Raw genomic sequence first — 20,571 nt, forward strand, 5'->3', positions numbered from 1 at the left:
CCATTTCTTGGATATGTCAAGGGCGCCGACAGAACAGCAACAGTTTTCCAACTGAAGAAGGCTCGGCTGTCTTGGTACATTTTGAGCCAAAGCTGCTCAGATCCAAAACATTCAGCCAAGAGCAACACTTTAGAAGCACTGGATCATCATTCAATATGAACACCGTTCCACATGTTTGTTGAGCCGACACACTTTTGGTCCAATGAGATTGTTTTCCATTTACCTATAATTGAATTGGTTAACCAAGTAGTTAATGCGTTGAGGTGGCAACATACCACAAAAAATAATTTGATATGGTGGAAAATTCCATGTCATTTGTTTATTAATTGGTTAGTTTGTTGACTTTTATTTTAATAAATACTCTGGGGGCACTCATTGGTTCTGCATGTTTAATTTTTGGCTGAGAAATTCTGATATTGTTGCTCCTTGACAAACTACAAGAAGTTAAAAAAAAAGGACTGGCATTGAGCCTTTCTACATGAAACTAATTAATTTGTGTTCTGTACAGGTCTATTTGTAGTTTGCTTGGGAACTTAAAAGTCAAACGTTTTTTTTAATTTTTTATACCTCGTTTACCACCAATTTTTTTTGTCAAAGTTTGATGTGAATACAATGATGAACCTTCTGTCACTGGCAACTAGGAAGCATCCCGTATTCTACATTAACATTTTTGAATAAAGTAAGCAGATGTAAACGAAGTTGACCCTTGCTTCAGATCTACATAGCTAAGCCACTGAGTTATTTTGTAGTTTATAAATAAATTAGGTTTGAGCCCTTGACTGATAAATGTAGCAATGAGCTAACAAGTCAGAACAATGATTGATATTTACTCCGTTTTTGGTACAATTAATAGTACGGATACGCAAGATATCGACATACTGTACTATCGAATGTTTGCCATTTATATATTGTACTGGTTCATTTATTGCTTATTGATTATAGCAGCAATGTTAGTATTTCATATTGACATTCACCCAAATTTTCATATTGGTGGATTGTATACGTTTTACCTGCGATTTCAAAGTTCATTTCAAATATACAGGAAAAGCCAAAACCAGAGGCAGTTTAGCAAACAAAAGCTTCAGCTCCAATGAGCTGCTAGCATAAAATGTGGCCTTTTGCCATGTCAGGTCTTTTGCTGGATGTTTCCTTGACTCTAGGAAAAAAAAAAATAATTCTGTTCATCTGCACATATTTCTTAAAAATAAAAATAAATTAACTTTTAAACAACTTCAGAAGTCCTGTAAAGTTCAAGATGATTTTCTAAGATTATTAAAATGTGTTGGTTTTTAAGTATTTAGGATTAGAAACTTTTTCACTCCATTATTCATAATTCTGTTTTTTTTTTTTTTTTTGGGGGAAATTTAATCTCAACTATTTCACATTCGCAGTTTTGTTAGCTGCCTTCTACATTTCACGTCTGACACAACACAAGACACGACACGTTTGCTCACATAGCATGCGGTTATGAGCTGCAGCAACATAAAAACGGGAGCGCTGTCGTGTGTTTCACCAGAACTGGACCGTCTCTGTCCAGTTGAACGTTGCAGCAGAAGCAGTTCATTTCCATTTACTCTGCTCCTCGGGGCTTCAGTGTCTGCAGCAAACATTCTACAGTTCTGCAGAACAACTCGGTTTGTCACGCAGCGACCCGGTCGCCGAGCTCCCAGGTAACCGTGGTGCATATGAAATTAGCATCCTGTTTGTAGCATAAATAAAGTCACATTTCATCACTGTGTTTGATCGGCTTCAGCTTATTATTTGAGATACTTCGACCGGTCAAAACCGGACTAATTTTTAACTGAAGACTTGGTTTGTATTGTTCAAAATCAATCTGTGCTCAGTGAGAGCGTTTATATACAGTTATATTCAGTATATTAAAATATGCATTTGAAAAAAGCTACTGCGTCAGATGAAAAGCACCATCTGAATATAAAAACTTTAAGTAGGCATTAAAACATACTTTTGATTACACCCACATTTGTGTTTTAAAACAATCTGATATAATATTCTAATATTTAATGTTGTTTGTTCATTAACTTTGAGCAGAAAATTATAATTATTGGGGAAAAAAAGGATTGAAACATCAGCATGTGTTGAATTAATCTATATGATGCGTTTCACTTAGAGAATTGAGCTGCTGAAGTAAATGAACTTCATAATAATAATAATGTAACGTTGAATATTGCTGCATATGAATGCTGATTTTCTTATCTTTGAAATCCATTTTTTGATTATTTTCACAAAAAGAATAGTTTAGGTGCCATCCACACGCTCCGTTTTATTTTTTCTCTTTACTTGAGAATTATTTGGACCTGTTCTGACGACTTAAATGTATTTTACATTTCTTTAAAGCAGAAGTAGGTCCTTTGTCAAGCTGCAATCTGAACGCTAGCTTCGGTATCATCCAAGAGAATCATGCATATCAATCATTTGGGCATAGATTTAACACATAATCTTTCCTCCCTCCATCAGGGTTAAAAAGATTAAAAATTGAGAGAACTCTTTTATATATTAAAGTCAACCTATGAGAATTGTTTTATCTTGTAAGATTGCACTGAAAGTTAGTAGATTGCTTGGCAACACTACCAAATGTCAAAGAAAGGAAAAAAGGAAGAATTAAAGGAAAGATGGTGAATTACCATTTGAAATACGCATCTCTGACGGGGAAGTAAAGACCAGAGGCAAACCGTGTTGAGAAGAAGTTGGTGGAAGGATGGCTGAGATAGTCTGCAGAAGTACGCTGTCGTGCCATTGCTCTTCTTTTTTTCTGTCTTCACACCAGCTGTTGATGAAGCGTTGAGCAGCTTTGATCAGAGCGAGTAGGTGGAATGAGACTGACAGTACAGATGTGGACCTGAAGGCGACGCCGGCTTCCTGCATTATTTATCTCTCATAAAAGAATTTTAATTCGTCGGGGTGTGAAAGCGTGAACATTTCTGGAGCTCTGCTTTTAATAGCTGCAACACATTCAGACTACAGAGTTCAATTAAGACAATAAAAATCAGGACAAAAACTTTTCTGACACAATAACGATGTAGAAGTCATTTATTGGAAGACCGAAGCAGACTCCCGGGCGCCGCAGCTAGACGTAGCGTTCCTCAGTGAGCCGTTTAAGGTTGGGAAAAGTCCCATTGACAGAAATACAAACTTCAAATGTCAGCATTTGCTCAAAGCGCCAGGGGAAGAAAATTCAAATGGCACAGCTGATGCACCTGCAACTGAAGCCGTTTGTTGTTTCACTAATCCATCAGCAGCAACCCAGACAACGCAGGTGCTCCAGCAGCAGCTACAGGTCTGGAGATTATTGCTGGAGCTGGAGGCCTGGAGTTCACTTAGAAAAATTGGTGAAAGTGCTAAAATATGCTTTTCAGAAGTGTTTCGCCCCCCCCACCCCCACCCTGCACAGGCAGACGTTACTTTTTTAGGAAATGCCACAAATACGATCTTTGTTTTGTTTTTGTATTGTATTTGTTGGCTGTGTAAAACACTAATGTCCAGGTTCAACTAGTCAATATGTTGCATGTTTTATGCTTGGGAAATTGGAAAAGTCTTTTTGTGCACTTTGTAGTGATAACATTTACTGAGGTCGTGGTTCCTGGTCACTTTCCACAACAAAACCAGGAGCATATCTCCCAGGAGGGATTTGAGTTCTTTTCAAAGTGTGGATTCTGAGGTTTCTACTGATGTCAAACACATAGAAATACTTTTCTTTTTTTAAATGAGGGCGATATGGACATTTTAATTTTGGCACTCTGTAAGCAAGATTAGGGAAAAAATAGGCTTCAAAGTTTCAAAAGAATTGTCCCTAAACCTGATCAGTGTGTGAATAGTCAAAGCCCGGTACTTTAAACAGCTGTGGTTTGGTTTACATGAAAAACAAATCATTTTTCTCTGTCTACAGCCTGACCATTGCCTTCCTAACCTATTCTGCTTGACTCAAATCTCGCTTCACTACTCGGTCTGAATTTTCTCCCAATCACTTAGATTCCTTCAACCAGGCCAATCAGCACACAGAAGGAGAAGTTGTGAACAACTGTACTGTTTCAGAATTGTAGTCTGCCTGTAGTTTTAGCAACGGCGGCGGAGGAAGTGAACGTAGCCCTTCAGTCCGTGTTGGCCAACGCTTCCAAATATTGAGTCAACATTAACAGCCGCCTGGTTCGGCTCTGAACTTCTCTCTTTGCAGTGCAGGAAGGTTGTTTACAGTGCAGGCAAGCTTCATAGCAACAAACGTTTCATACATCACAGGACTATCTTAGACCCTCTGTACAAAACAAAGTTGACAAAGTTCATTTTCTCTCCTCATCTCCACTACATCCATTCTGTTTACCTGTCTTGCGTAGCCTGCTGACCTCTCTCTGTCTGACTTCAGTACACAGACACACACATACAGGGATCTCTGTACATGGAGGGGATCCTGTGTGTGTCTGCTGTGGAACTACAGGCAGACTTTGTGTCGTGGAAACTTTTGTTGCTTTTTCCTTGAACGACTGGTCGTACCAGTGTGGCTTCAAGTTTTTTTCCTGATGCACCATTAAGAAATTAGGTTGCATTTAAAGACTTGTGCTGTGTTGTTTTTGTAAGGCAATGACTAATAAAGAAAATGAAAACAATAGAGATATCTTATTTTGAACTATTTACTGTTATAGGAATAAAACACTAACGGTTTTTTTTTCCTACTACTACATGGCTCCTAAACCACCTATTGGTTTTCGTACAATTAATACACCAGAAATACTGTAAGTAAAAAAGTAAAGCTGTCATATTGTCTGTGACGTCATGATAAAAAGAAATTCTGTAGAATTAAAATGTTTCCTTTTTTCCTAACATTGCTATGAAATGATTGAAGTTTTCAACTTCTGTAAACATAATTAATTTAGTTTGAGCAATATTTTTCAGCTGTTGAATCTAATAGTTTTTGCCATATCTATTACTATTATTATTTTTAAACTTGTCTATTTGGATGTTCATTTGTGTATTATTTTTCACATTTATATCTTCATGCAAGAAGATGACTATGTACACCTTCGTACGAATTCAACATGATTTTCTGGGGTAGCCAGGATTTTTGAAAAGTGGGGCCATGGCCCTTCCTGACCCCCCTATTGGCTGCGTCACTGTGCTTTCCACTGTGCTTCGTTGGAAGCATCATCCATCGAAGCAGGATGCTGTTGGAAGCTCTTTGAAGATACTTTGTTAAAGTATCTTTAAAGATCCTTAAAGTATCTTTCAGGATTACTAAATCCTGAAAGATACTTTAAGCCTGATAAAATAGTAACTTGCTTTTCTTCTCTAATTAACACGCTTTCAACCAAAAGGAAAAGATGACCTTACTGCTTGCATCTATCAGACTGAAAACTGCATCCAAAATCCTGTAAATATGGAGACACCGTTTCATCATATACTCCTTTGTCCTGATCCCTTAAACAGAGATCCTGAATTCTTGAGGTCTGTCCCACCCTGCTCTGACCCTGAACTGTAATTAGTTTAACCCGCCACTTGTCTTTATGCTACACTTTATATGGGGGACAGAGTGGAAAGTGTTGGAGATGGTGTGAAAACATTGGTCCTCTAGGGCCACAAAGCTGGGACAACAAGGAGAGAAGGCTGGAAAAACCTCTGAGAAAACAGGCTGTTAGCTGCTACCATGGAGAGAGGTGTGACACTTTGGGGAATAAAGAGTGTGGAGTGGAAAAACTGGAGGGTGTGGACGGACGGAGGGCTCTTGAGAAACCTGGTGAACAAATGAGACGGTGACATGTGCAGGATTGATAGAAAAAAAAGAAAAGATGACAACTTACTGCCTGGCTGCTCTTCGCCATCACAATGAGCGTTGGTCCCACTTCTCCGAGAGCCAATTATCTCCTCCTGCATGACTTACTGAGATCATTTAGGCTCGCTGGCGAGCGCGTCACACACCAACACTGAGCAGGAGCGTGCGCTTTAGGTAGGCGAGTGCGTGGATTTGACTTTGTGCCGCCACAAGAGGCGACACGGTTCAATCCGTAGTCTCGGTGTGCTGCTGCGCTCGTGTTTGTTTCCTGGCTGATTGTTTCACTGAGGAATGTCTGACTCGCCTCTCTAGCGTTCGTTCTCCCTTTCTAATTCACACCCGCACCTTGTTTGCCATTTGTTCTCCATCTTCTTTTGGCTTCCTTTCAGGCTTCTTTGTAGTCGTTTTTGCCTCTTTCTTTCTAGACTTGACATTAGTTGTGTTTCCATTGACCATATAGTTGCTCAAAATGGAATTACGAAAATAATTTCGCTTGATGGAAACGCAACAATTTCAAAAGAACTTCTGTTTCTTGATAAAAAGTTTCTGCTTTAGGATGAGGTGGTTTTTCAGTTGTATCGAAATTAGTGTGTTTTGCAAAACTGTAATGGAAACACTTGTCGCATTAGAGGAGTCAAGTGATCATGAAACAGATATTACTAAGACGAAAAAGACAACAGGAAGTGGTAGGAGAATCACAGTGCAGTATGTTTTTAACTGTTTCTTATTTAATGGAAACACCGCATTTTCAAAATAGTTTTTTCCCCCTTAGTGGAATATCAACAAAGTTTTGTGCACCTTTGTAATTGAGATGCAACTACTGACTGCTGAGCAGACTTTCACAGCAAAAATATGGAGTAAATGCATCATAGTTATATAGCACTATCATAAAAGTTTAAACAAGAAATGTATGACACTATAGGATAAAAAGCTATTTCCTACTGCTGCTGTTATAATATGTATAACTTCAATTTAGAATTATTTGTGGTATTTATTATAATAATAGATGACAGTAAAAAAAAGTTTTAAGTTTCTCAAAGTCTTTTTGCACAAGTACTGCTCTAAAATGAAACTACCCATTATTAATTCAGTATGAATTCAGTAATGTAGAGCTTGCATCATGTAATATAACACAACGTAACATACTATAATTGCTAGAGGACAGGTCAGGGTAATTATGGCTCATTAGCTATGAGGCGGCTGGCTAGCTAACTGTCAGTGGGAAGCAACAGAACTAGCTAGCAATAGAAAGCTATTCACAGGAATAGCGGTTAGTGGGAAGCTTGCTAGCAATGAGTGGTTAGCTATGGTTGGCTAGCTAGCTAGCTAGCTAACCATCAGTGGGCAGCAACAGAGGGCACAGCCCTGCCTTACTGCTGACTGTTCTTCTGGAACTTTCTCTGGCATTTTTTTGAAAAATCACTTGTTTTTCCACAGGAAGGTGTGGTGTGCGCGTTTGAAAACATATCTTACCAAGCCAGAAGTCGACCCATGCTGGTTTCTGACATGCGCTGCTGCGGCTAACCGTTAGCCTGCTCAGCTGGGCCGCACTTTGCTTTGTTGACCTGTTTCATGTTTCAGCTTCTCAGAAGCTCATGAGCTCATCCCTCTGATGAATTTGCCTCCTAATTAGTCCAGCTTTTAGCCTTCTTAGACTTTGCTGGAGGCACAAACACGCAGTGTTGTCACTTTGTCATGTTTGTGTTTTCTTCCCACCGAGACATCTTCACGTCCTCACAGCTCTGCCCCGTCTCACCCTTCCTCCCTGCTCCTGACTCATTGTAAACACTGAGAACTTCATTTCACGTTGGAATGGAGCAGAGGTTACCTGCTCCTCCGCTGTCCCATTTCAGCGGCTGCAGCGATAGCGGCGAGTCTCCTCTCGCCGGCCCGCTCAGCTCTGTTTCATACCTTTGTCTGCTCGTTGTGATTAACTGCCAGCCCTCGTGGCTCGGGTGATTTCTGCTTTGTGTCGAGAGCCCGGCTGCAGACGGCGCTGTGTGAAGAGAAGAGGCTATGGAGCTGGAGGCGTGGGGGGATTGGAGGATGGGACGGCTGCCGGGACTGGAGGGTCAGCTGATCAGCTCTGAGATGAGGGAGATTTATGAACCCCCCCCCAGAACAAATCTGTGTCTCCTGAGAGAACGGGAACCATAAATCAGGGAGAACTGGGTCAGATCGGGTCAGCGCTCATCTGCTCAGTGCTGATCTCTTTTCCTAAAGGTGTGGGGCATTTTTTTTTTCCTACCTGACACTTTAAGTGACTTTTTTCAGCCTTTGCTGCTGGTTTTTGCAGACCTGATATCCCGACTGTTCACATTTTTTTTTCTTGCCTGTACAAAAATGTTCAGAAAAGTTTTTTGAACGTCACATTTTTTCATGTCAAACCACAACACATGGTTTTCTGCTCCATGCAATTTGTTTCATCCCCCTGGTGGCAATAGTACAAAGAGGCGACTGGTGACATCGTGATGTAGAGCTGTGTATCATCTATAATAGCTGATTTTATTTCCTGTAATAACCTGAGCTAGTGGGAACATATAGATATTGAATAAGAGAAGTCCCAGGATTGACCCTTGTGGTATCCCGTTTGTGACTATTGAAGTTACATGCTGCAGCTTTAACATCAGTACAGCGTAAGGATAATGTGTTGCCTATTTTTTTTTTTAATTAACCAATAATATTTAGACAGCAAAAGTGCTTAATAAATTATGAATTTTTTATTTTGATTTTTTTTTTTACAAAATTTGAAGCCGGTGAAGCTGAAATTATGCTACTTGAGCAGTCTCTTTTGAATCTGCATACTCCAGTTAACGATTAATCAATAACCAAATTAGTAGATGATTATTTCAATAATCAGTTCATCACTGAATCTGATTGTTTCAGTCTGAAACCTGTATAGTGCAGTATATTCAGATTTTTTTTTTCCTTTTTGGTCTTTAAAATACCAGAATTTGCAAAATGTTCTTTGTGACGAAGTCCTTTTTAAAAACCAAATCAGATATTGCGATCAGTTACTGAGTACTTGAGCTGCATTTTTTAGCAAATATATTTTTTGTTGTTACTTGATTCATTTCTTGGGTGGACACGTTTTACATTTACTTGAGTAGAAATTTGTTGAAGTAGTACCACTTTGTAGGAATTTCTTGCTTTCTCGATCACTCCTTTAAAAGAAAACATGGCAATGCAATTTAATTTAATGAAGTTACAAGTAGTCAAATTAAGTTTATCCAAGTAAATATATCAAGTTTATTAAGTCGTTGTGTTAAACAAACATGAATAAAGTGAGCCTGACTAGCTTAATGCGATTACATGTAACAAATGAGCTAAATTTATCTAAGTTGGAGTTCCATTCTCTCTTTTTGGGCATCCATTATTTTCACCTCGGTATTTCATATCCCTGTGCAGAAAATCCCAGGAAGACGCATTCAACGTTGTGGTTGTAATGTGATGAAATGTGATAAAGTTCAAGGGGCCTGAATACTTTTCCTAGTCTCTGTAAGACACAGATTTTCTGGCATGTCAATCACGGCTGCCAGCGAATGAATGTTTTGTGTTTAAAAAGCCCATTAGCTGCTCTAAGTGAGTCACCAGTAATCCTCCCATTATCTCCGGCTACGTTCACACTGTTGGCCTTTAGTCTCTGCTCGCCTTAATCGCCCTAATTATATCATATTTGTCTTTATGAGAGGCTGATGAAAATGAAACGGCGGCGTTCTCGTCCTGGCAGCGACTCGCAACCGATTACACGCGACGCATTACGCTCCCCAATCCCCCGGTCTGTTTGATTCCGGTCGCTGGTTTGACTAGTCGTGTGATTTGTCTTCCTCAGGGCAGCCGGAGCCAAAAGTGAAAAATTGATTTTTCAGCTGAAGGATTAGCATCGGAGTTATTGCTATAGGCGTGCATTACATTACAGTGATTCACGCTGCCTCCGTGCGTCAAAGCGGGCCGAGGAAGCTCTTCATTATCAGATGCATAGGGCTGATTTTACAGGAAAGGGAACCCGCGTGGAGTCGACTGCAGTCGTTAGTGTGGAAGCAGTGGGCGCCGGGCGGCGAGCAACTCCTTTGTGGAAGTTCAGTCAGCTTGAGTAAAGGAGATAAACAATCTTCACCAGGAAGGATGGACCTTAATTTATTTGTGTCTGTGTTGTTGTTGCACAAAGGGAAGGGGGAAATCAAACGCCTGCAAATTCATTTCTGTGGAATGGAAATGACTCGCCAAACATCACAGGGCTCTCGGCGCGGCTGCCGAACGCAGCCGGGAGTTGTTCTCGCGTTTACAACAACGTCGATCGTGTTTCCCCCCCCCCGTTTTGCTTTGAGCAGGTGTGTTTCCGTCTCCGGACTGCCGTTGTGCCGGAGCCTCGGAAGGGTTTCCGGTGTCCCTGCCTGCGTCAGAAACCCTTCGTCAGGCTCCGAACGGCGTCTGGAGCTTTTTACCTCTGAGGCGCTAAACTGCTAGGAAAAAAGGCAGCGGTGACCTTTGTGAGCTCAAAGTTGTCATTTACTTACCTTGTGAAAACGGTGTGGAAGGCGAGCTGAGCGGACTCTGGAGTGTGTTTGCGACTTTTCTTTTCCACACACACACGCATTTTACTGCGAATCATTGTTGCTGAGGTTTTGGCGTTTTTACTGTCAGTGTTGCTTTAATGAGTAACACAAATGGCATAATCAGATCCCAAGGGGCAGCTATTAGCCTGCGACTGCTTTATTACTGCAGTCTGGTTTTACTATTGACATTATTTTGGTCTCAGGACTTCACTGCAAAACTGTGATGATGCCCATTAAAATCTGCCCCACAGCAGTTTAGCATAGCATTGTAATTATATGGTACAGTGCAGTGCTGCAGTCTTTATGTTCATTTTATCCATAAAGATGGAAATAATTAAAATAAAACTGCAGTAGGACGTGGAGAACACCTGGAACTGTTTGTTGTTACTAGTAAAGGATCACACTCTGTGGCTCATAGTGGAATACTTTAAAAATGACATTTTTTTGTCATACAGTTTCTGTCAGATGTTCATATGTATCTGAATCTCATTATTTTAATCTCTTTTTTGCACATTGGAACAATAATAATGAGTTTAACTTTATGCTATACATGCATTACTTGCTGTTAGCGGTGCACCGACCTTTAAAAAGCCTGACCTGCCCGTTCTGATTTTGGCCGATACTGATTGTTTAATTATTTTCTTTTGTTGGAAACGTTGCTAAATATAACAACATTGGGGTGTATATTGTTCACCACAGCAGATTTATCGTCGCATTGGGCCATTGGGTCAACTGTGGGAAGAATAGTTGTGTTGCAATCCAAATGTTGTGGGTGCGATTCCAGCTTCCCCCTGCAACGCGTTGAATTCCCTTGGGCAAGGCACTTTACCTCAAGTTACCAACTGATCTGCATTTTGGTGTGTGAATGTTTGCGTGTTTGTCAGAACATTTGGGTGATGTGACTCTAGAAAATGACTAGAAAAAGACATGAACCCTTTCATCACTACAGTGGACAGCTATCTAAAAGCATTTTCTTGTGGATTTTTATGTAATAAATGGACATAGACCACTGAAGTTGACACTAGTGCATCATAAATATTCTTATCAACTACTGGCAAGTGCAAGAAATTAATTAAATCCAATATGGCAGACAGGTGAATAAGCTACTTAGGAATATCCAGTCCCTCCATCTACTGTAGAGGACTCTTGTAGATAAAAAAAAATGATTGTGACATCAATTTACACCTAAAGACTATTACTACTGATGTATTTTATAATAAAAACTGATCACCTTAAAAAAATCCTAACAATTGTTTTGTTTTGTTTTTTTACAATTGTTTTCCCCTGAAGGCGGAGTTGCAGTTTTTAAAGAGACAGAACGAAAGTTGCAAAGTGAAATTTATTTTAAGTAATATTTGATATATATGTAGCATTTCTATAACAACTGAAGGTAACATAACTACTTGATTGTTCTATAAAATGACACTATGTGGTAAGAAAACACCTAATACTTTAAACTTTAAACTCCTTTAAACTTTTCTCCCTCCACAGATTCTCTGTCAGGTTCAGATGTGACCGATCCAAATTTTTCTTCCAATCAGGGGTTTGAATCAGTTCGGGCTCAGCTATATAAACGTTTGTTATAAATCACGAAAGTTGCACGTTTATCCTAAGCGTACGGCATTCGAGTGGGAAGATTTTAATTCGGCTCAGATTAAAACCGACGGAGATCAGACCGATATAACCAGCTTCGTCTGAAGATTTGCCAGTCGTCTGTCACGGGGACAGCTTGAGGAATATTCACGGAGAGAATCCCTGTTTAATTGTATTTCTTTTTTTTTTTTATTCCTGTTACTGGAATCTCCCAGAACTCCGCTCGGCACCATTAGCAAGTTTGTCTCCGTAGAGCCTGCTGTGCTTTGGAGAGATAAGTTTCATTGCGCTTTGAATTCCACACCCGTCGTGCATCTGCTCTGTGGATTTAACTTTCAGACACCATCAGGCATTATAATTTCTCCCCAGACAGCCTTGAGTGAGCAGTAATGTCGCGTGCCGTGAATTCATCGCTTTGTGTCGGTTGGGAGATAAATCAATGTGCCGTACAGAAGAAGAATTTCAACACTGTAGCGTTAGGCCAAACTGACAAAACTTGTCTTTTTTTTTTTTTTTTATTGACTGTAGGCACTTTTTGACTCAACGCGGCGAACGACTGAAGTTACTTTAATCATAATTTAGCCTCAGCTTAAGGTACTTGTCATACTGGTTTAAGTGAGACCCAGCAGCAGGTGGACCCAGAGGCAAAGTGGCTTTCATGAAGAAATAAATATGAAATTTAAAGGCAGGCACAATGAAAATCAGGGCTAGACATGGGTAGGCAGGCGGCAGAAAGAAAACAGGAGGAAAGGGAAGGAAACGGAAGAGTCCTGCAGTGAGTGAAAATGTGGATTTTAAATATTGAGGGAGCGGTGGAAAGAAACGTGAAGAGCTAATCAGAGGTGAGTAGTGGCAGCAAGGGACAGGTGAAAACAGCATGGAAGGGAACCAAAATGGCAGGCAAAGAGAGTAGGAGAAAGAACATGGGAAAAAAACTTTAACTAAGAAGCAGTTAAAAAAGGAACACAAATCTAAGGAAACTCAATCTTCAGGTGTCTTCACACCTGATAGTCTGGTAGACTCGGTTCCACTGGGGGCCACAGTTACATTTGTTACATTTACAGCTGCGGTTCACTTTCACACTGCACTGTCAAACGAACCAAACCCTTTGGAAAACCTGTTCTCCTCCTCACCTGTAGGGGCGCTGCAACAAGAACCACTGCAGGAAACGACATGAAAATCTCTGAAGAAGACACTGAGCTCAACTTCTCTCTTCACGAAATGTAAACAAAAATGGAGTGGTGTGAGATTTTAGGAGTTGTAGGATTTCTCTCTTGTCTTTGACATTTCTCACTTAATGCAGACCTAGTTTTTTAGGCGGTCCAGAGTTCGCTTTCTCTGATCCGCATCAAGGAAAAAGCCCAAACCAACCAGACTGCCTAGGAAAGCAAACTGGAGTTCAATCAAGGCAGACTAAACAGGTCTGGTGTGAACACGTCCTAAGTGAACAAATGAAAAATCAGAAAATGACATAGAGCAATAAACTAAAACCAGGCCTAAGCACATAATTGAGAAATGACCCAAACCAGAAGCACAGATGAAACTAAAGGTCCAAACACATACAGATCTTGACACTGGCACATTAAATAATTGAGAATTATGCACCAGACTGAGCTTTAACAACTCATTTAGGATCAAGAATAAAAGGAAAAAAAAATCCATTAAAGCCTTATTTCATTTCAGAGGATCAGTGAACAACCGTACCTATCAGACTTCATCACCTCTGACGTCCACTGATAAAGTAAGAACAAGTAAATCTACGGATTATTAGTATATTACTCAGATCCCACTGAGATGCTGAACAACTGGCAGACATTATTTACATCATTAGTTTGAATTCACACAAATGAAATATAAAAAAATACAGTCAAAGCAATGCTCTGGGTGCCATTTGAGCTTCCAGCTCTGCTAACAAAAAGCACGCTTTCAGGAAATTTGAAATGTAAACCCCATCTTGTTGGGTATTACCGAGATCTCACACGCCGATCTTCACAATGTGACATCCCTGATTGACTCAGACTCCTCTCCACGAGCCGACGTGGTCTCAAGACGTTCCCGTCGCTGCCAGCCTCGACTTCCTGCAGAGGTTAATGGAACACATCCCGATACATTAGCAAAGTGCGACGGATAGATCTATCGTGTAAATACGGTCGTTCTCTCTCAGCGCCGGCCTGGCACCCGTCCAGCACAAATGCCACTCTCTTCTTTTGGTTTGCCAAATTGGATTTCCTCCGACGCACCGCAAAACCTCGCCCGCCTAATCACTGCAGGGAAATAAAGCGACGGCCAAAAAAGGAGCTTAACGCCGTGAAACTTGAGGAAACAAATGGAAACAGACAAATGCTGAGCAAACGATGAAAGCATCTTCCTCTTGTTTGACTGTTAGGACGTTGTAAGCTCGTCGAGTTGGACTCTCATTAGAGGGATGATGAGATAAAACGTGAGTTTATTGGGGCGTCCAGAATCCCTTCTGTTATTTGTGCAATTTTTGTGAAGAAAATAACTTTTTATAAAATGTAATTGGTGATGGATAAATTGACACCTCCACATGTATATAGTCAGAAGCTGCACTTCCTTTGACCATATATTTTGAAAATAACATTCGTTTAATGGAAACAAGCCAATTTCGGACAAACTCTCGTTTTTTGATCATGTTTTGCATCAGGAGGTGATCGATTTGTTTTTTTTTGGGCAATCGAAACTAGTTTATTTCGCAAAACTGCAATGGAAACACTTTTTAAGCATCAAACAACAACGGGATGTTGCCACGGGCACAAACCACAAAGAAGAAGACAGGAAGTAGTTTGAGGTTGACGGCGTGGCGTGCTTTTTAATGCCTCATCGCGTCAACAAACTTCACCATTTTAATTGCGTTTCCTATTTAATGGAAACGGCGCAATTGCGAGGTTGTTTTTCGACATTAGTGGAATATGGACAAAGTTTTGCGATGGAAACCCAGCTGCTGTCAATTTGTTTGTAAAACGCATTGAAAATCACTCCAGTTGGACCACTCTGAACTGGTCTATCCAAAAAAATAATAATAATTATGTTACAAAACACTTTCCATCATCTGAAAAATCATTAACAGCCACCAGCATAAACTTGCTAAATCTGAATTTGTACTAACAGTTTTTATGGCTGGTTTCTAATTTTTTTTTGGCAATTCGTTGAAACATTGAAGGAAAAGAAGCGGAATCACAATACTGCCAGCCAGAAGAATTAAAAATACAGCCTCACCTTTATTTAACATTTAATATCCTTACGTTGCAAAGTAAATTAGAGCAATATGTCTGAAGGAGCGTGTTGTGAATGCCAAATATCAGAGAGCTTAGGGAGATAATGTAATTTAACACGTCCGTGGAACTTAAGCAGGCACAGAGCCATACAATCTGCTACATCCGTAATTTAGTCATCCTGTGCCCTCGGTGTCTTTGACAAAGTCAAAGCAGGCAACTGTCTCTTTTACCATCTTTAGCAGGAGCAGTACATGATATCACACGGTTAGCCAAGCTATTATTATTATTTTTTTGAGTGAATAGGAGAAAAATGCAACAGTTTTGGCACCGTGCAGCAGCTCGGTTATCATGCCGTTGCTTGTTAATTTAGAGCATCATCCTCTCAGGTTTCATATTACTAGGAGCGGAAGTTTTAATCAGGTTTTTCGCTGAGTCATCCTAATTAATTAATGGTGCGATGTTATTGGCCGGCAGGCCTTCAGTGTCCAGTAATTAGGAGCTGAAAACAGGCTAGTCGAAACCAGCCAAAATTAGCATTTCGCTCACAGCAGAGAAACAAACGTCTCTCGGCCTGCCAAAGTCTGGTCTGGTGGCAAAGTGAAAACTTCCTGTTCTCCTGTGTAATCCTGGCTTTTCTCACTGCTTAGGAAAGCAGTGAGTTATTGAGAGGCATGAATAAATACATGATTATACCAATCTTTTCTCTGTGTCGTTCATACCTCCTTTGAGTGTGTTTCTCCCTTCTGTCTGATATCAAATCTGACTCAACTTTTCCTACATTTTTTGTCTTCTCTTGAAAAATCAGATGGTGTCCAAGTGTTCAGAGATTACAATCGTAACATAACAGAGAGACTAAAATTGGCTTAAAAATCTTGCTGTGTGAACTAGGCATTAATATGGACGTACCACAACTAGTTATTTCATTTATTTATGTTTTTACTGTCAAGGTAGAAAAGCTGTTATTGAGAGGAGGGTGACAGGACATCTGTTAAAGGTAAAGGTTTATGAACTCTTACCTGCAACACAGTAGAAATTGGTCAGCTTTTCATTCTGCACAGGTGTGGTAATCTCTGTGGAGCCACGGTCTGCATGTCGGCCAGCAAGTGAAGACAACAAGGTCACTCTGAAGATAATACCTGGAGCTGGAGCAAAAACATTCCCACAACACACACACACACACCCACCCCCACACACACACACACACACACTTAAGCTGCGTTCACACAGCAGCCAAATGCTACTTAAATCCAAGTTTTCCATACATAATATATTTCTGGTGTCGGCTGTGTGTGGTTTTATTTCCATTTTTTCTTTGGTTTTTGTTTTGTTTTTTCTGTTTTATCTGGGTTATTTCAAATATTTTCCAATTCCAGTGTTAAGTTTTTTTTTTTTGTTTTTACAAATGTAACATTTATTGGATTGAGAGGGCAAAGTATTATGTCTTTACCAATTTCATGACCGTTTTACGATTTATTGTATCGTGTAACGTTTATCGAGAAAAATTTGTTTTAAGAATTTTGAGTTATCATTTTCATGATAAATTTCAGTTAATGTTAAAAAAAAAACTGACTGAAATGTTATTTTTACAACTTTTTAGTTTTCAGATCTTCAGATTTCTGTAAAGCCAAAGGCCCAGTTTGGCATGAACTTTGAAACATTTTGAGTTTTTGTCAGATCCATATCAACTCCTCCGGTTTCCCAGCCAGGGTCAATCGTCGGATACATTTCCTCCTTGCGAGCCTTCCTTCCGCTGTCTGCATATTTTGCTGGATTTATCGTCCAGCAAAATTTGTTATCCTGACACTTCATGTTACTGCGGAGTTAGTCGTACTTCCACCGCAATACTTACTTCGCCTGTGCCAGATTTCAGTTTTCAGATTTTTAGTTTTCTGTGAACGAAAGGCGCACATTCGCCTTTCGTTCACAGAAGAATGAATTTTGAAATAATCTGGAGTTGTTATCAGAGCCGTGTCAACTCCGCCGGACTCCCAGGCAGGGAGACGCGCGGCTTCGTCGGATGCATCTCCTGATCCTGGGCCGCCCGCCACCTTCCCCTCTCCTCTCCTCTCCTCTAACCACCGTAGTTGCAGCAGGAGCAGGAGGATCGGCAGCAGAATGAATGGGCAGCCGAGGCAGGCAGCGGCGAGGTGAACCAGAGAGATTAACTGGGAAATTGACACTGACAAATCTCATACATTAAGGCTTCCTGGGAGGCAGCTATCGGTGGAACAGGCAGCAGGTACCATATCCCATAAATGAGGCCGGGCTTCTGTAATAGTCTGCGCGCTGGAAAGCCCCAACCTTCCCGTGGCGGAAAGCACGAAATGATAAGGAAGCCAGGATGTGCCGGAGACTTTTTATTTGACTAATGTGTTTACAGCTAGAATAATGAATAGAGTGAAGGAGATGAGAGTAATTAATTTGAGCTTTACCAGCTAAATAACAAAGCAAATACGGGCAAAACTGTTTCATTTCCCTTCGGACTTGACGCTTTCCCTCCCCTCCTCTCTCTCCTGCTTTAATGAGATAAAACCAACCGGCCTCCTTAGGAAAGGAGACCCAGATCCTGTTGTTAGTAGCCTTTTGATCTGCTCTCAGGGTGTTTGCTCACATATCTCAGAGCAATGAAGGACACAAACACAATTTGCATACGTTTCCTGAGTGTCCACAGATGTTGATAATGGGGGGAAAAAAGGTTTATATATATATATACTTTTGGAAACAGTGAGTTTTTAATCTTAAGGTGCAACGGTGGCTTTAATTTCCCGATGCTCACCATACTGAGCGCGCATCGCTTGGTGCTGCAAGCGAAGAAGCTGATTACGGAACACAAAAATCTCTTTGGCCCCGGGAGCCGCAGCGCTTCTTGTTGACTCGGTCTTATTCTCTGCGACTTAACCCCGCTCAAGAGGTTCATCGCGTGTTCCCTCTATCTTTATTCTTTTTCTCTCTCTTTTTTCTTTTCTTTTCCCAGACGGTGAAGTTGTTTTCCTGGAAAGGTACTGGTGCCCTTGCTGTTGCTTAGCAACAAAGTGAGCCCATGAGAGTTGACGTCTTGGAAGATTCTCACCGCCTGTCCGCAAACGGCGCTCTTCGGATGTTCTGGGGAAGTTTGAGCGTACGTCAGAAGTAAGCGACTTTTCTGGTGATTTGTGAAAATGTTTGCACCTTTTGAACTTTCTCATGTTTAGTCGAGTTACAAGCACAAACTTTGAAATATTTCATTTGGATTTTATGATCAACACGGCGTGGCACCCCTTACAAAAAAACCCCCATGAAAATCACATGTGAAAATCACATGTGGTTCACACAAATATTTACACGTGAAAGATGTGAATCACATGTATTCGTGTGATTTTGGAACGCTTTCGTGGTAAAATCACATGTGGAACATGTGATTTACCACATGGACATGTGAAACATGTGATTTTTCATGGGATTTTTTGTAAGGGACGTAATTGTGAAGTGGAAATGATTTTAAACATGAATTCAAATACTCCAAGAAGCGTCCGAAATGCCCACAGTATGGTGTGGGTGAGTGGAAAGCCGTAAGAAGTGGGGGTGAAACTTTATTTATCGTGATACAACTTTTGATTCATTGCTGTCACTGTTAGTTCAATGAGAGTATCAATAAAAATCATTAAATTTGAAAATATAAAATTAAGTGCAGTTGATATGAATAACAGTTCTTCATGTGACCGGTGTCTTAAAGAAGCGTGCAACAAACAGGAATGTTCTTCAAGAGCAACATTTGTGTCTCTGGTAACTTTCATCTCATTTACTCTTGGCTAAAAAAAAGAATCAATAAATAGTTCCACACTTTTCAAACTCGTGTCTGTAGAATAAAGTAAGCCCATGTCTCAATGTTTTTTCATTTCACAACCATGTCTTGTTTTTTAATCAGTCCACCTCAGGCAAAGTTCCGATGAAATACAGTAAGGTTATGTGACAAAACGTGAAAAAGTAAAAAAAAAAAAAAAGTTAAAGTAATGATACAATGGTGTCAGTGATCGTGTCGGTCGTTTTATTGAGCGAATGTATTTCTTTAATTTTTTAAAAAATGTATTCAACAGCAGCCCCTGCAGCGCTGCGTAGAGCGACGATGAACTGCAGCATCGCGGCTGCAGCAGCTTTTCAGAGACAATTTTTCACTCAGAGGGGAGAATTCATCACACTTGGCCGTGTTAAATATTCATGGAGGCGTTGTGTTGTTAAAATAAGGCTCATTAGCACTTCCAGCCTCTTTTCAAGTTCCGCCTATCTCTTGTCACTCTCAAAAGAGCAACAGAAACATGTTATTCATCTCTCACACCCCGTGCGCTCAAAGTGGGTCAGAACAGAACGTTAGCTGTGCCTTTATGTCAGAGTCAGGCCAACTTCAACGCCGTTGCACGTTAACGTCTGTGGAAGGGTTATGAATGTTGGTATTTTTAAAAGTGACTGAAATATTTTCTCTTTTTTTGTCTCTTAATGAAATAAGATTTTTGTAAAAAAAAAATAAATAAAAATTACGCTACTGATCGAAATTTTAAGACCAGTTGAAAAATGGTAAGAATTTTTCTCCTATTGGATCTTAAGAAGGTTCCAAATAAAAGCTTCAAAATGCAAAAATAATAAATGGGAGTGAGACAAAAAAAAAAACGAGTCAGCGTTTTATTGTGAACAACCTTTGACCCTGGGATCCAGGCTATGGATGTTTTTGACCAGTTTTGAGCTTACCTTTATATTTCTCAATAGAAACCATTAATATTGCCTCAGAAGGTTTTCTGTTTTTTCAGCACAACCTTGCTTCTTTTGGCTCTACTGTTTTTGCACATAAAAACATAAAATCCTGAATTGGAAAAAATGTAATTTATTTTCACTTTGACAAATGGTTCTTATAATTTAGAAAGCCAGTGTGTACTGTACATTTCTAAAAGTGATGTCAAACATTTGCAAGCAACACAGGTTTGAAAAATTTGCTGCTCCAAGTTCCTGTTCCCGCTGCTGCCTCGTGTTACCGTTACTTGTCTTGTTTCTTCGCCACAAAACACAGCCCATAATTATCGGTTGAAGAAGTGAGATATCCAATAACAAAGTGAGATCTGCAAATGAGAGTTTGACAAACTCCACAGTGAACACTCACTGCCAGTTATTGCAAACACACACATCCAGGTTGGTTTGGTTTTTTCTTCCATTCCTAAAAAGAAAGCCTTTGAAAACACTTGTTTGTTAAAATTAGTTTGATGTCAGGGTGCACTGATAAATTGGCCCTGTTTCCCTTCATTCTGGCATATTGATGATTGGCCCACACTTGCATAAGAAACCGATGGCTAATCTGCTGCAAGCGATGACAACAGACGCGCCACTGTTGCAAACTTCGAGACTTTTCAGATGAAAAAAGTCGGTGGCAGACAAAATCGGAAATACA

At 40.2% G+C, this 20,571-nt stretch overlaps 1 protein-coding gene across 2 annotated transcripts in view; it reads left to right on the top strand.

Moving 5' to 3' along the window:
* Positions 1 to 20,571, top strand: part of LOC116708141 (mgat4 family member C) — a 151,225-nt gene that overhangs the window by 15,044 nt on the left and 115,610 nt on the right. For both annotated transcript variants that reach the window (XM_032545945.1, XM_032545955.1), the window contains exon 2: positions 18,136 to 18,290. The gene's annotated coding sequence lies outside the window, so the exon portion shown is untranslated. The remainder of the gene's footprint in view (positions 1 to 18,135; positions 18,291 to 20,571) is intronic.

This window comes from Xiphophorus hellerii, chromosome 2, assembly GCF_003331165.1.
Source record: "Xiphophorus hellerii strain 12219 chromosome 2, Xiphophorus_hellerii-4.1, whole genome shotgun sequence".
In the NCBI taxonomy this organism is placed as follows: domain Eukaryota; kingdom Metazoa; phylum Chordata; class Actinopteri; order Cyprinodontiformes; family Poeciliidae; genus Xiphophorus; species Xiphophorus hellerii.